A 13,547-nucleotide genomic window follows, 5' to 3' on the forward strand; every position below is an offset into this window, starting at 1 on the left:
TCCTGGTCTGGAATGTACTGCTAGGAAAAAAGCCCTCACCAAACCGTGAAAGAAGTACTTGGCCTGATTTCTTAATACAATAGGGTTTCTTCAGGTGTACAAACTGGCTAACGTATTCTGAAGAGGGATGGAGTGTTAATAACTTTTAAACCTACTCATCACTGGACTTGCTTCTTCCAGAAAGGGAGAGGTCTGACAGCTATCACATTCTGCAGTATTCAGGAAAATATCTTGACCACATGAGAGGGAGGCAGTGAGACTTGCTATGGTCAGTGGGGGACAGTCTGGAGCTGAAGTCCTAACAAGAGTGTGTATATAGTGAAAGAAAAAGGTGTCTCTGAGGCATTATCTGACTTCTTTGTTATTCATTGGTTCTGTCCTACTGATCTGTAATGCATTTGCTCTGCATTTGGTATTACCACACAACCAGCACAACGAAGAATCACTAATGCACTAAGCTGCAAACTTGCGTTTCCATCTGCCAGGGATTAGACGCCAGAAATGACAACTGTTTTTTGCATTAAATGCTAGAACAGCAATTACTTCTTACAATAAGGGCTGGAAAAATCATGCTGCATTTTGCTTCTCTGATGAGTGACAAGTTTCTTGCTAGCATTGCCCTGATTACTTGACCACAAGCCGCATTTTTGTAGCTCTCTTGATATGTGCCCTTGAACAGTCTGGATAAAAATGTGTAAAACATTGTGTGATGCAACCTGGAGAGTGCAAAGCAAGGATCTTCTTTTAATTATTGTGAGAATAGACTTATGCAACTGACAGGGTGACAGAGATAGAAATACACCAAAAGATCTGACAGAGAAGCATCCCATTGATGTAAGCGTACATCAGTGTACTCCTTTGTTTCTGTCAATATTGGTGCACTTTATGTTACATTGGGAATAGGTGTGTAACACATGTTAAGGAGCAGGCCTAAATGACCACTGCCTTTTCAGTTTGGTCTTAATTTATATTTGTAAAAAACAGGTGAAAGAGATTGTCATTCTGACTGCATCACATGTAGCAGCACTGGTATAAAGTCACAAGTGGCAAGGCAATGGGGAATTCTGCCTACAGACCTGAATTATTCTCCCTTGACGCAGTCACTGAAGGTTTCTCTTTCCAGATTCAGTGTCTCATGTCTACCCTGTCATCTGAAATAGCATTTTGTCCTCTGATACTCTCCAGCTGGTTCCTAAAATTAGAAAAACAAAGCAGCCTGATGAAGTTCTGCCTCCTCAAAATATTTCTTGGTCTGCTCTGACATGCCCCAGCACTTAACCCCAGCAGTGGGAAATGCTAAGCAGTTTGTCAGTGTTGGCACAAAAGCTGCTTTACAGGATGTTTGGTGTTTTTTTTTTTCTTTTTGGCCCCTTCTTGTGGAAGTTTGCTGTAATAATAGACTGTAAATAAATGTATAGTTAGAATCTACACTGAAGCTGCCTGAAGCTTGAAGCTGCTCATGGTGATGTCCTGGTTTTGGCTGGGACAGAGTTAATTTTCTTTCTAGTAGCTGGTATAGTGTTATGTTTTGGATTTAGTATGAGAATAATGTTGATAACACACTGATGTTTTCAGTTGTTGCTAAGTAGGGTTTAGACTAAGTAAGTCAAGGACTTTTCAGCTTCCCATGCCCAGCTAGCAAGAAGGCTGGAGAGGCACGAGAAGCTGGGAGGGGACATAGCCAGGACAGCTGACCCAAACTGGCCAAAGGGGTATTCCATACCGTGTGACATCATGTCTAGTATATAAACTAGGAGGAGTTGGCTGGGGGGATCACTGCTCAGGAACTAACTGGGCATCGGTCAGTGAGTGGTGAGCAATTGCGTTGTGCATCACTTGTTTTGTATATTCCAATCCTCTTATTATTATTGTCATTTTATTATTGTTATCATTATCATTATTAGTTTCTTCCTTTCTGTTCTATTAAACTGTTCTTATCTCAACCCATGAGTTTTACTTTTTATTTTCGATTCTCTCTCCCATCCCACTGCAGGGGGAGGAGTGAGTGAGCAGCTGTGTGGTGCGTAGTTACCGGCTGGGGTTAAACCACGACAGTGGTAACAAATCGTTTTCCTGTTTCTTAATCAGTATTATTCTAACCTTAACAGCCAATTAATAGACCACATACTGTACAGGCATCAATTTGCAGGATGCTTTTTTAGTACTTGAATTAGCATGGCATGCAGAAAATGGCTGATGAACAAGTTAATCCGCTGGCTAGGCATTACATTTACATCAATTTCTGCAGCTTTTTGTGGTCATCTTACTGCCTGGAAAGATACACATGGCTGAAAGGAAAATCATCCTTCTGAACCACAGCTCTGACTTCTGTTGTTACTCCGTGCTTTAGCAGCTGCAAGAGGAGCTTATATTCTGTGCCACTGCTACTTCCTTTGCAGCCTGCCTAAATTACCCTGATAACTGGGGTGACAAGATCAATTTTGCCATATCAGAAAAAACAGGGGTTGTTTGGGTTGCATGCCAGATGTCCCAGATGAAGAACATTAGCCAGAGTTTTTGTACAGTCCTTATTGCTGTGCAAGCAAAACAAAGTGGGGACTTGTCCTCAGGAGCTTGCAGTCTAAGACAGGTACAGGCACTGTGCTACAAACAAGTGAATAGTTCAATAAACAGCAGAATTAATAGTGTATGTTTTCCTGAGGATTGCTCTCCAAGCTGATGGATGTAGGTAGATATGGACGATGACGCAAGTATTGGCAAATGCTTTGTTTGCCATTAAGAGTATTTATAAAGTTTTCCCACCACCTGGGTCTTGCTTTATCATGTTTTTCCTGCAGTCAGTGTCCTTTTAGCAGGGGCTGTGTGTTTTCTCACTCCTGCACAGCCACCTACTAGTGGCTAATCACCTTTTTGGCTCTCCTGTCAAACTGAAGATGACAATGGATGCAGACGTGGTCAGGGAGCCATCCACAGTCCTTATTTCTGTAGGAAACCTAGCTAGAGTGGGTAGAGTGGAAGCAAAGGAGGTAAACAGATATGTTTGAACTGGGAGCTATAATTGTGTTTTGAATTTTTTGTTGCTCTCAGCTTCTTCTTTCTGGTCTCCAGGGGTCTTCTGTGTTTTCATCAGGCAGAGGCAATTGAAGGAAGTAAAATAAATTAGTCTGTGTTGAATTCTTTGCTATTCTTGCATAGAAGAGAGTAAAGAATCACAAACAATTATTTTGGTCTTGATGGGAGTTTTCCTGGAAGTAGAACATTGTTTCAGTGTTGTTCAAATTGAGGGTGTTAAAGTGAGCAGTTGCACAGGATTACTTAGAGGAGTTAGGGTGAAAGAAGGATGTCCTTTACTAGTAAGAACTATCACGAAAGATCTTTACTTGTGTTGTTGCAAGGAATGGCACAGACCTGTGCATGAAGTCGAAGGCTAGTCAGCCAGAGCCAGGACATCAGAATCTGGGTATAAATCATGTCAGATAGAAAAGTCAAGCACAAAACAAGCAACCAAAATGACTGTGAAGCAGGTGGGATTAAGCTGGAAATGACATTGATGGACTTGTTGAATGTAGCTTTGAGGATGTGTATTCTTTACACATAAAATCCCCTGCAGTATGATGTCTGGAAACTTCCCCACCTTCCAGAGTAAGGAGCAGAATGCAGTTTGCACTGACAGCCAGCTGTACCACAGTCTGTTTTCACTGTGAAAGTTAAAACTGGGATGGCTTTTATAAAGCTAGAGAAGCCCATTCACACACAGACACGTGAGCAGTATGGCTGAGGGGGAAGCCAGCTGTCCTTGCTATCCCAAAAGAATAGCCCAAGGAAACAACAGAGGCAACAAATGAGCAATCTTTAGTAAAAAATGTTCATAAACAAAATGCTAAATTGTTTGACAATGCAATCTGATACTTACCAGGCTGGTGCAAGCGTAAAGCCCATCTCTAAAACCTCCTTGTTTTGCCCCTGTTTAAAGCATCTTATCTTTGCTACTGACAAATAGAGCAGGGTCGTGCACAGCATTCTGGTCTCCTGATGTTAAATGAAGAAATATCTGAAGCGTATTCAGGATTCGCATTGGAAAAGGAGATGAAAAACAAGGGTTTTATAAATTTTAGCTTCTGCGTGCCTTTTGGGTGTGTACTATATAAAGATAGCTTAAAAAAAGACCTAAACAAATATTAATTCCAACCTCCCCTCTTGCTACTTGCAGAGGAAAATACGGCACAGATGCTGTCAGCCTGTAAGTGTCAAGGCAAAAAATGTGTCTACACACTACTGGACAAAGCCGTGAGAAATGTGTTGTTTACTCATCCATTTTATTTTTAAATTCATATTCTAAACCATTTTAACATTTTTTGCCCATCTTTATTGACCTTGAAGATCTTTTATCACAAAAATAAATTATTGCAGAGCAAAAATCAGCAGTCGAACAGAACACAGCCTGCTGTGTTGCAAAATAAATTACTAGATAATTAAAAGCAGACTCTAACCAGATTGGTTGGAGCACATTCTTCACACAGGTTGTAGTGGCTGGCATATGAATGAGGGGTGAGGTTCTCCATACTGCCTTGTTAGTATACTCTTGTTAGAATGAGTGGTTTTTTTCTTCTTTTTTGAAGGACCTAGGTAGCAGCAGGAGGAAACATTTAAATGCACAGGCAAGGCTTAGGGATCTGCATCAGTATAGGAGTAAGTTTCTTCTTCATCATGATCTTTCTATGGTACTTTCACTTCATCTGTCTTTCCAAAATGTCCCAAAGTAGTATGCAGGACCTGGCTCCTGAAATCAATCTAATTTACTGGAAGGTGAAAGTATCTATCAGGAAGACAATTCATGTTCATTCCAGTGGCTCAGCAGTAGCTGGAGAAGGATTAATAATGCTCAGCCTGGGAACAGGCCATCAGACTTTTATTACAGAGACATCCTGCATTTTATGCCCGCAACTTCTAGCAAGTGCTGGTGAGATGTTAACACCTCATGAACTCACACCATAGAGTTTCAGGTGTAAAGTTGTGAAAGACCTATACCAATCTGTCTTGAATGGGCAGCTGCTGCCAATATTGATGTTCATGTGGCATCCTGGCGTTCTCAATTTCCAGTGCTGGAAGACTGGAGGAGTTGATTGCCCTAAACATGACATCTTGAAGACTTCAGAGCTATGACCTTCTGACATGTACTGCACCAAAGGCATTCTTAAAGTCTAAGTACATTTTAAATTTCATTGTTGCACTGCAGTTTTCCATAAACTGAAACTGTCTTTTAGAGTTCTGTCACCTTCTGTGCTTTATTAATGGCTCACAAAGTGTTGTCCTGGGTCTGGTGTTTACCTTCTAGCTGGATAAAATTGAGGAGAAAGCAGACTTAACAGCTGTCCAGTTTTTTTTTAGCAAATGCAGAAGTAGTATTTTTGCATGGAGAATGTCATACACAGCCACTCCATTACACATGGTCATCTGGTCTACAGCACAGCTCCAGCCGGTGGAGATTGAGGAATCTTAATAGGGGCAACCAGAAATCCCGTATCTGAATGTGCGTAATTGCAGCATGAGACCTCTTGTCGATATGTTCAGGTCTGCACATGTCTTATTGCCACAAAACAATGTCTGGGAGACAGGCTTGAGCAATATGTGCTTTCATCAACCAAGCCATGAGGCCACGTACTTCTCCGGTAGCTTCTTCAAAAACACCTCCAACAGTGTTTTGCTAACCAGTATCACTGTTTCAGAAACTGAGAGAAGCTACTGCAAAAGTCATGTGGATATTTGACAGAAAGGGGTTATGTGATAGTGAGGGAAATGTTAGATGAAGGGAATGCAGGTGGTGCAAAGAAACTTGACGTCTTTTAGATATACGCAACCTTTCTCAGCACTGAATACTGCATTCCACCACTTCAAATACAAGACTAAAAAGTAACAGTGTATTAGGCCTGTGTCCCAGGCCTGCCATCTTTCACTTAAGTTGGCTTAGTTCCAAGGATTTCAGCAGAGTTGTATCAATTTCTGTTTCTTAAGAATCTGACCTACCACGTTTGGTCACATTGCTCTGTTTTTGTGATTTATTTGGTATTTCATGTCTGAGGATTCTCAGTCTTCTGAGAAAGCAAGAGTACAAAGTGCCTTATAGAATATCTCAAATTGTGCTGGGTGTTATTTTTAGGAGGAAGGAAGGACTTCAGGAAGCGTGACAGAAAAGGAAAATTATTGTTTTCAAGAGATACTGCTATTTGAATGCACTCTGGCCAGTGGGAGAGGCCAGAGTCTTTCCTGAGCAGATGAAGGAAGGAGACAGTCCTTCTAGGCTGAAGCGGGAGAGTGCTCCTTCCCAATCCATTTTAGAAAGCAGCACATCTCTAAGGTGAGAAATTTGACAGCACTGCATGTTAGCAATGGGCAAACCTTACTGAGTTCACAGGCCTGGGAAGGCATCCAAACTGTCTCTTCATTTTTCTATCATTATCACCACCACTGCCTTCTGAAACAGAAAAGATACCACTTTTGCAGGTAGCAGAACAGCCTGCTCTTGCCCTTGTCTGTGATTGTAGCACTTTATAGACCATAAAAGTCTATTTATGTGTGTATTGGGTCTGGCTGAGATGGAGTTAATTCTCCCCATAGCTGCCCTCGTAGTGCTGTGCTCTGTATTGGTAGCTAGAAAGGTGTTGATAACACACCAGTGTTTTGGCTACTGCTGAGCAGTGCTCCCACAGCTGGGCGCCAGGTGCCCACCAAAGCCACTCTATCACTCCCCCTCCTCAGCTGGACAGGGAAGAGAAAATGTAGCAGGAAGCTCGTGGGTCAAAATAAGGACTGTTTAATAAAGTGAAAGCAAAGATCGCGCACGAAAGCAAGGGAAAACAAATGATGCATTCTCTACTTCCCATTAGCAGGCAATGTCCGGCCACTTCCTGGGAAGCAGGGCTTCAGTACGCGTAGTGGTTGCTCCGGAAGATGAAATGTCCCCCTTCCGTCTCCCTTTACTTAGCTTTTATAGCTGAGCTGACATCATATGGTATGGAATATCTGTTTGGTTAGTTTGGGTCAGCCGTCTTGCCTATGTCCCCTCCCAAAATCTTCCCCAGTGTCAGCCTGCCATCAAGGGGGGGAAAAATGTTGGAGAGGCAGACTTGATGCTGTGGGAGCACTGCTCAGCAGCAGCCAAAACACTGGTGTGTTATCAACACCTTTCTAGCTACCAATACAGAGCACAGCGCTATGAGGCCTGCTGTGAGGAGAATTAACTGCATCTCAGCCAGACCCAATACAATGTGGCCTCAGTGCTCTTTAGATGTCAGCTCCTCTGATGCAGGTCTTTTCCAGGCACATTGTTTTTTTATTATTCAATGCCAAACCAAAGATGTTCTGCATCACCTCAGTCTCCTTCAAACAGTTGTCCATTTGTGCACACTCATTTCTGTATATTTAGCTGAAGGCTTAATCACTGAGGATGTGATGGAGAAGTGTGGCTCATCCTGTATCCGAGAAGAAGGAGAGCTGGGAGGAGCAGTGAAGTATATAGCTTTTAAATCATCAGTATTTTTCTACACAGTTCTATCACAATAAATTTCAAGTGTTTTATGGGTTTATTGCTGTTTCTGGAGTAGCCTGGTTTATTTCTGCGGAAACACCTCCTTTTTCCCCCGATTTCCTAGAAGCTGAGCACATTGGTACCTGCCAGCTCAGGGAATGTAGGCTGAGCAGCATTTCCAGCATGGATCGCTCGGAAGCGCCCACCTCGGCCAAGCAATCTCGGAAGCAATGAGTCCTGCTGCTGCAGCCGTTTACCACCTCGCGGGCAAAGAGCTTGGCGAAAGAGAGCGTCTGAGAGTCATGCAGAAACACCGTGCCACATGGCTTCCCAGCGGCTTCCTGCACAGGGCAGCCTCGATGGCGAGGTAACACTGTCACGGTCCCTGTCATCTATTTCACAACCGCGGTATTAAACACCTGCTTGTCCTTCTTTCACAGGTTACGGTACAGAGACAACCACCACCACACAAGCGCGACCGCGGGCCCCTGCGCCTCACCCCGGGGGCGCCATCTTGTGGGCAGGCGGCCATTAGCCGCGGGCGAGCTGGTCACGTCCCCCCTTCCGCTGGAGAGGGGTCCCGAGCGCGCGGGCCAATCAGGGCGGCCGACGCTGCGGAGCAGGCGGGCCCCGGCCGGGTCGGCGCGGCGGCCGGTGCCGGGCTGCCGCCGGCCCCTCAGTCCCGGGCTGCCGCCGGCCCCTCAGTCCGCGGTGCCGGCTGCGTCCGCCGAGGGCCGCGGGAGTTTTGTGTGTGCACCGTGAGCTCAGCTAGCGAGTTGCCCGCCAAAACGCGGCTTTGGCGGCTGTAGGAACAGCTTTGTTGGGCCACTGCTGTGCTGAGGGTGCCCGAAGGGCCGCCTCTGCCCACAGCGCTGGGTGGCGGTCGTTCAGTCTGCTTTCAAATAGTGCACGGCCTCGAGGGGCGACAGATCCTCGGCCAGGGTCCGCCGCGTCCCACGTCTTGACACAGCGACTGCGAGAGTGCCGCGCGTCGAGGGATAACGTGGCGTGCTGTTCCTGTGAAGGTGTGCGTTGCAGCCCCTGCATCCTTCTCGCTGGAAGTGGTGCATGCCTGGCCGTGGGTAGCCGTCGGGCAGCCTGTTCTTCATCGCAGCGTGTGCTTCAGCGGGAGGCCTGGGTGAAGGCAAAGTTTGAGTAACGGGCAAGCTAATGACGTGCGGAAACAGACTCCACAATCAGTGCGATTGTAAAGTAGGTATGTTTATTCAGCGCTGGGCAGCACGGGGGGTAGTCCCACCAAAGTCGTGCGCACCTGACACGGCAACTGACTTCAAATTTAAACAGTCAAGTGTTACATATACATAAGATTTTCTAATATGCTTACAATATGCATGACCTATCCCCGCTTCATATTAAAATTAGTTCCAAGAAGTCATTTCCCTAAGTCCCTCCTAACTGAGCCTGCGCAATGCCTCCTTATGGTGGTCGTAAGGATGAAGGCTATATGTCTTCCTCGCGATGAACTCTTTACCTCTTGCTCCTGCGCAGGCTCAGTCGCCCTTTGGCTTTTGTTCAGATCGCGTGGCCAATCTTGGCTGGTTCTTGGGGTCGACTCCTGCTTCTCATCAGGAACTATCCCTTGCTTCAGTTGGTTACAACAACATATACATTAATCATTGTCCCTTATCCCTTTGAACTATGTCTATTGCCATTAAAACTCTATTACAAGTTAGATAATCATTAAACCCGTACCTATATCTAAAATAAGTAACCATGCTGATATATTTCTCCTAAAATTTCTAGCCCCCCCATCTCACTAAAATGTAAGCACCTAACAGCATGTCACCACGGGCAGACATGCAGCTGCGCGTCAGTGGCCAAGAGTGTAGTGATGCAACAATGCCTTTGAAATCTGCTACGTCTCTTGATACGAGTTTCATGTGTTTTTTTTTTAACAAGTAATTTAATCTCTCTGTTTCTCTCCTTTAGTCTTTAAATATGGACTGAACACCTCTGTACTGCATGAGTGTTAATGAGGCACAGCTTGGCACACTTGCAAAGCAAATGTGGAAGACGTCTGCGAGCGTGGGAGCGAAAGAGATGAGACTTGAGGGAGAGAAGTCTGTGGGACGGGGACTTTGCTGCTCTGCCGCAGATGGAGAGGTGAGGGCAGGGAAGAGCTGCTGCTGTAGGGTGGGGGAACCTTCAGACGCCAGCGTTTGTGGATGCTCTGACTGTCTCTCGGTAGCAACGTGACAGCTGGGTTTCTGGCACGCTGGCACAGGCAGAGGAAGCGGTAGGGTTGTGACCTTTTGCAGCCTCTTGAGGGTAGAGGTACCATCTCAGAGCAGTGACCCGAGGAGGCAGCCGACTTCTGTGAAAGACTCCATTCTCTATTGACCAAAGGCATTGCTCAGCCTGGTTAGATTTTTTTCTCCCCTCTTTCTTTTTCCTTCCCTCCTTCCCCCCAGTCAGATGATTAAGTGATTCAGACGGAAGTAATAGCAGCGATCATTAGCAAGAGTCAGACAGGAAATTGCAGTGCAAAACAAACAAACTTTCGGCAGTAGTCCATTTTTAAGGTACTCTGCAGCACGTTTAATGATGTAATTCTCCAGTGCATCTGAATGTTTAAATATACCTGCGAAGGAGAAGAGTCCCTGGCTCATGCAAAATTGCCCTGAAGTATATAATTAATTTTGATACATTGAAAATTCAGCAGGCCTGCACTGAGTTATGATGTTGGGCTTTTTGCGGGTAGTTCAATGCGTTTCTTCCGTGCGTGCAGATTTTATCAAAGGTGGCGGCTCTTGGTCTAGTCAATATAAACTTCTTGTCTTTTGGAGCATATATGCATTTCTGACATTATGTCCAGAATAGCAAAAGATTTTATTACCACTGTGTGAGGTCCCAGGAGAAGCCTAAACATGGAAAAAATACAGATTTTAAAAGAAATTGCTCATTTCCTTGTCTGTGAGTAAAATGTGAGTTTGCCGGACCTGGGCAGATGGCTTTTGCATTTTCAGAACCTGTCAGGTTTTTGCTTGGAAAGTGAAGAGTTTGGGATTTTTTCTTGAGTCACGCTTGTGAGGCACCCCCCATATTATGAGGAAATACTAATTTCTGTTTCACAAGCTACTTTGTGCCTTTCACACAATATTGAGCTGTGTCCGGTCAAAGATCCACTGCCTGTGCAACTTTACAGTAAGCATTTTTCCTCTGAGTAACTTACACAGCTGCAAGAATTTTTAGTTGGTGCTCTTTGCAATCAGCTATATAAGTGTCAGTACACCAAAATACAGAAACTACGTGGAGACAGCACAGGGTTATGTTACAGTTGGGATGTGGGCATAGTTCACGCAGGCATGGCCGGAATGGCCTAAAGCCGGCTAAGCCATCTTCTTGTAACAGCGTAACTGGGAAATCTCAAATCCAGGCAAGCAGCTTGGATTGTATGTGGAATATTCACCTCTGCTGCTGTCTTCCTGTTGCATCTGTGTTGCAATGGGTATCTGAATTAGCAAATTTTGAGGTAGCTCAGGCATATCTTGGAGACGACACGCTTGGTCTTTGTCAGAAACTTGCAGAAGTGCAGCTCGGGTTTCCAGGCTGTGGTATACGTGGCAGCAGTGCTACGGGGACCGGTGGCAGGCAGCTTGCTGCTGGTGTAGAGCTGGGTGTAGAGCCCAGCTGCAGGAGGTGGCCCAGCTTCCCCAATTTCTTGGCAGGCTGACTAAACCTTGCTGGTGTCTTTAATGGTATTGGCATGCCCAGCCTTCTCTTCTGACCATGTGACCTTTTAACAGCTTCAATCCAGTGGCACAGTTTATCACATTTTCTCTTAAGGCACCATCTCCCAGGGCTTTGGAGAGCATAGTCTGTGGTGGGCTCGCACCACAGCGAGGAAGCAGTGGCAACACCTGTCTCCTGTGCTGGGAACACCATGGCTGAGATGAAGAGGATCAATTCAAGCATTCCCTCCAGTGGTGTTTCCTCTGTTGAGCAACTCTGCCTGCCCCAGCCATTTCTCTCCCTCTCCTTACTCTGGAGGGAGAGTGAGGTGAACCAGCCCGCTGCCCTGCACTGCGTCTCCATCCCCATGAAGCCCATGGTATTTCTCTCAAGTCTGGGAGGACTCGGTTGCTCCCATCAGGCCAGAACTGAGATTGTGTTATAAGAACTCTGTGAAAACCAAGCGATGTTAGGTGAGGACTACAAGCTGCTGCTGCTGCAAGACCGAGTTCGCAATTTGCCGTTGCTCTCTGCTTTTGTGGTATTTGTACCGCTGCAGATGAGGCAGGAGAGCTTCACTCTGCTTATTCTGTGGTGGGTGTGAGCAGCCGTGCAAGCTGCAAGGCAGTGGCAGCGCAGCTCTCCATTCACAAAGCCCGACTTCATTGCAGAGAGGCCTACTAAAGAAAAATGGGCTGACTAAATTAGACTCTTCCAGTGTGGACTGGGAGAAGTGGGAGTATATTTTAATGTCAAAGAAGAATGAAATCTTTTTGTGTGAAATTGCTGTGTGCAGAGAAAGAGAGTGATGATTAGGGCTCTAGGTGAATCAACAGTGGTAGTAATACTACAGTGCAGTGAAATGTGGCAATACGTCGTTACTGGGCAGTAACGTTTCTGTTAATGTCAGCAGCATAGAACATTAGCAAGAACTGAAAAACTGATTAGTAGAAAACAACTTTTTTTCCAAGGCAACGTACCTGATCTCCAGTGCAAGACAATCTACTGGGAGATAATAGCTAGAAGCTGTGTACTATAGGCAGATGAAAAAAGGGCAGTGCACCATGATAGAGGGAAAATTGCCTTTCCACCTGGAGTTATTAATTGGAGGAACTCTTTTGAAGCAACCACATTTTAAGCAAATACACAGTAAGGCACCTAGAAGTAAAAGTGGATTTCAATTTTTTTTTTTTACCTTCTCAGCCAATGTGTTTCTGGCAGAGCCTGCAGAAGTTACTGCCATTGGTGGAATTAATACAGCTGGGGTCCTCATCTGTGTGTGTATATATGAGGCTTCTTTCATGCGAAACCGGTGTTTTTCTGTAAAATCCTGTGCTTTAAGGCATGACCACTGTCCTCCCATCTGGGAAGCATATGAGAAAACTTTTTGTTGAAATCCCTTTGCTGATGTCAGCAAAATGCCAAGCTTCTGCTAACAGTGGAAATGAAGCAGTAAACCAGGGTGACCCATGGGATGTGCTTTTGGAACTGGCAGGCCCTGAACACGTAAATCCTCTTTGGACCTGTAGTGGACTGATGAAGAAGCCGTGAGAAAACCAAGAACAGGTGTCTCTTTCATGCCCTACCTCCTGGGGAAATTATCTGCATGTCCCTCAGAGGCTTTCCTCATTTACAGAATGGAGATTGGATTCCCTCCACCTCAAAGCTCTTTCATCAGCCCAGGGATGCGCTAGGTGAAACACAATACATCTAGGGAATGCCCAAGGTGATTTTCCTCAGGATGTCAGCATGGACTGTATCAGAGTCTGAAGGTTTGAAACTGGGACTGAGCAAAAGTTTGCATTTTACGCTGCTGTCCAAAAATTTGCTGTGCCTACAGCTGATCTTGATGCTGTATAGTAACCTTGCTGTCCATAGGAAATGTTCCTAAATAGCTACTAGATGCCATTTTCTCCACCCAGAAGTTTGTGGAAGTATTGATGGTTGGTTTGCAGCAACTAAAAACATAATGCTGTCAAAGGATGTGAACGTTCTTGATTTTTAATTTCACAATCTAAAGCAATTACAGTGTCATTCCAAACCCTGTTTGACAGCAGCTTTTCCTTTGTGGGCTGCCTATCTGTCTATCACTATACAGTGAAAGGCTCGCATTACTTTTGTCGCGGGCTGTTAATGAGTCGAAGGAGACAAAAGAATCCAAGTCAAGATTAGAAGGAGAGCGGTTCCTTTGGGAGGCCATACCAGAGGAGTGGGAATGCCTGTGTCCTGCCAAAACTACTCCCGAACCACACCGTTGAACCACGCAAATTGCATCCTGCATGACAAAAGAGACTGTGTGTACAGAAGACCTCCAAAGCTGATGAACAGAGATGGGTTGCTGGTTGCTAGCAGCCTGCCCCCAGACCGT

At 45.2% G+C, this 13,547-nt stretch overlaps 1 long non-coding RNA gene across 1 annotated transcript; it reads left to right on the forward strand.

Moving 5' to 3' along the window:
- Positions 1-1,664: 1,664 nt before the first annotated feature.
- Positions 1,665-9,580, forward strand: LOC128137321 (uncharacterized). Its single transcript, XR_008233665.1, has 3 exons — positions 1,665-1,805; positions 7,611-7,853; positions 9,437-9,580. It is a non-coding gene; the product is annotated as an uncharacterized LOC128137321 (long non-coding RNA).
- Positions 9,581-13,547: the final 3,967 nt, after the last annotated feature.

The sequence above is a fragment of the Harpia harpyja genome, chromosome Z, assembly GCF_026419915.1.
Source record: "Harpia harpyja isolate bHarHar1 chromosome Z, bHarHar1 primary haplotype, whole genome shotgun sequence".
Taxonomy (NCBI): domain Eukaryota; kingdom Metazoa; phylum Chordata; class Aves; order Accipitriformes; family Accipitridae; genus Harpia; species Harpia harpyja.